Here is a 3,353-nt window from a genome sequence, read left to right on the forward strand (position 1 = left end):
ATAAATATTTCATATGAAGCATAAACCAGTGCCGAGCCCTTTTAAGGAAAAAAAAATAAGAAGTATGGAAACTGAGCAAAGAAGAAAACATCGCTACATACTGCGCTCCTCTCTCAAATATAGTTTCAAGGGATGCCGCTCATTATCGTTCCCGACCTCCTAACAGATGTGTTATCCCTTGCTTTTGCTGTTGAACATCGTTTCCGTTGGGAATGAGAGATTAGGAAACTCAAGCGATGGAAAAAATTATTTATGACCCAGCAGGGTATTGCCTGAAAGCGTCCTGCCTAAGCAGCACGTTGTGTGTCCAGCTTTTGCGCCTGGGCTTTGGCAGATTGAGACGTAAGCTTCTCGCCGAGGGCCTCCCAGACGTCAGGGCAGAAAGTGGTTCTGGGACGTAACACAACCGGCCATCTAGCGGGCAAGAGGGAAAACTACTAGACCGTTTGAGGCATCTTCCTCCTTTTCCACCCTCGACTCAACTCCAGTTAAGGAAAACCCCAGGCAAACTTTTCTTAAGCCCTGTGAAGTCTGAAACAATTGTTTCAACCTTTTCTAATCCTACCAACAGCCAAACACAGCCCAGTGTGCAACACAGTTCAAGATACACCAGAAAGTACGCAATCATCATGATTAATTAAAAAATAAACAAGTGGTGGTTAAAATTTTATTGTGACTCTGGAGTGTCTGGAGAGGCTCGAGTGTGAGCACTACAGGAACACTGTAGACTCTTTCCTCCACAGAAAATCGTCAAAATAGAGCAGGCAAGTAATGCTGGAGCAGGGGTCATTTGCCCGAGGTCGGTCCCCACACCGATTTCCTCTTCCAAGAGGAAAATACACAACTGCTACCTTCCCTTTACATGTTTTAAAGGGAAAACACCGCCTGTCCTACAAGCTACTGACCAGAAGTTAGAGGACGCACCCCAACCTCAACAGCCTCCTCGACACGTTCCGCAACGGGACCAAACGTACTACCCGAAAATCGGTTTTCCATTGTTGCGACTTCCTCACCATCACAGAAGGAGCCAGAGGAAAGGGCCAAGTTCAGCGATTACCGGATCATCCTGGAACACGTTACAATCCAAAGGGACTAGAAAGGGAAGCAAACGGGCGCTGTTGTTGCCAGTCATGTTTATGCGCGCTAAGCCTCGCCAGTGGACAAGGTCCGTCTGTCATCGAGGCCACGGCTATATGAGAAAAATTGCATTACTTGCTTGATAACATCTGTGATGGCACCTCTGGTCTAAGCTAATTTAAACACCTCTCCCAGAAACATTAGGGAACAGAACCTTAAGAAAGTATGTTTGCAAAATCAACGCTATCAGCAAACAACGGCGTCCTGGAGCTTGTACTGCTTAGCAGAGAGACAAAGGCTCGTCAATACTTGTTGTGTTTCCCCTGCAGTAACTGCAGCGCTCAGCTGCACGGCGATGCCAACCACCGGCTATAACGGAATTTGCAATATTCACCTCCGTTCGTTTCCCGTGTTTCCGCGCTTACCGGGCCAAGGCGATGCAGGTACTAAGTAGGCGGCCAACTTCGGGAGTAGAGAACGTTCCAGGGAAGTGCCTGTGTTCAAACATCTGTGAGCTGGTGTCCTAATCGCCAGCAGTTCTAACACTCGGCCCCGAGCTGGGACCCAGGTGCGCTATTCCGGCATGGCACCGCTTGCAGAGAGTGGCACTGCAAAGCCTCAAGATGCTTTCCACCTTGGTGGACAGGGAAAATGAGGCAATGTGCCTTTTGTAGCCGTAAAAGGAGTTACTAGTCAAAAACCGAGACCGTAGCCTGGAAAGGGAACATCAGGCACAGCACGCTGTCTGCGCTGCCTGCCGTTGCAGCGATCACCCTCAGGGCGGGTGGAATCCAGCGGTTTACCCGTTTGAGCTTCATCAACTGTTGTTGAAGCTGCGAGTAAGTCTTCCAAAGATGGCAGTAGTTTTGGTCAAGATGACTGCAGTCACTGAAAAACCATCATTTTCTTCACTTTTCCTTTCCAGTTCCACTGCTTATTAAGATCCAAAAAGAAAGAAGAGGAAGAAAACCCCAAAACCAAAATAATGTCAACAGCAAAACCCAGCTCTAAGCTATCAAGATCCCCGACACGACTTGCACGCTACGGAATTTTGAGCATCAGGGCCTACAGCCCTAGCCTTATGTCAGGGAGTCCTCTAAACACCCTCCTTGTCTCTCACGATAACTGATGAGTTCTTAAGTACTAGACATGCAGTGGGCCAGAGGACTGTGGCGTCTGCCTTCGCCTTCTATATCGCATGGAACTCTAGCAGAAGAAAGTACCCTGGGCAGCGTTCATTTCAGGACAACTCACTAAGAACATTTTGCCTAACTAAATACACTTCATTCCCCACAGAACAGCAGATCTCTCGACGCTAGAGAAATCGTATCATTTCCTTTCAGCGAGACGGTCGTGCTTTTCCAAAAATGTAAATTATTCTTGCGGGGAGGAAGAGAGAGTGGCCTGGCAGAAAGAGCGATATTTGGCATGATTAGCTCTCTTGCTGTCTCACATTTGTCTTCTGCAAAAAATCTGATGTGGCAGCTTGTTTAAAACTTGTTTATTGGGAAGAGGTCATAAGCTGAGCGCTGTTCAGAATAGGTCAGGCATCTGATTAAAGGTTGAATAAACTGAAATGCTCCACATGAATCTCTGAGACAGAAGCTTGATGAGGAAAGCGAGCTTGTCTTAGAAAAATGTTGCCAATGACCTAACATCGCAGGCAGCCAGCAGACTGCAGTACCGGTTAAAGGAGCAGGAAGATTAAATAATTCTGCTTCTCGGCATTAACAAATATGCAGTATTCTTCTTCTGCGCTTCAGGACGGGCTCTTGCTGGAAGAAAGCCCCTCTCTAAAAGGAACATAATAAGAAATCATGCCAGCCTTGAAGAACTGATAGGCAAAACAGACAGGAGAAAAAAGAACATCTTGAAAGGATCTGCAAAACAAAGGGGAAGGAAAAAAACCCAAAATCAGCTGCTTATCCCAGGCCTTGTACCGCTCCAGTGGGAGAGAAGAGAGCTGAATTCACACCTCCCGAGACCCAGCCCAGTTCCCCCAAAGGCCTTCCTTCCATCTTTTGTGCTTTTCGCAGTACGTGGGGAAAATGAAAACAAATTAGGGAGGGGGTCTCTGTCACATGTTGTTGCTGCTGCTATTACTCATTCCTGTCAGCTCTGATGGGATAACTTGAGCTGTGCTTTCCAAAACTTCGGAGACTGCAGTCTGAAGTCTGCTGAAGGTACCAGGCTGATTTCCGTACCGTGGAAGTGAGCCGTAATGCACTCCAAAGGTACAAGACAAACGGCAATACGCTTCCTCTCCTCCTCCTCTC

The sequence above is a fragment of the Platalea leucorodia genome, assembly GCF_965183815.1.
Source record: "Platalea leucorodia genome assembly, chromosome: 6".
In the NCBI taxonomy this organism is placed as follows: domain Eukaryota; kingdom Metazoa; phylum Chordata; class Aves; order Pelecaniformes; family Threskiornithidae; genus Platalea; species Platalea leucorodia.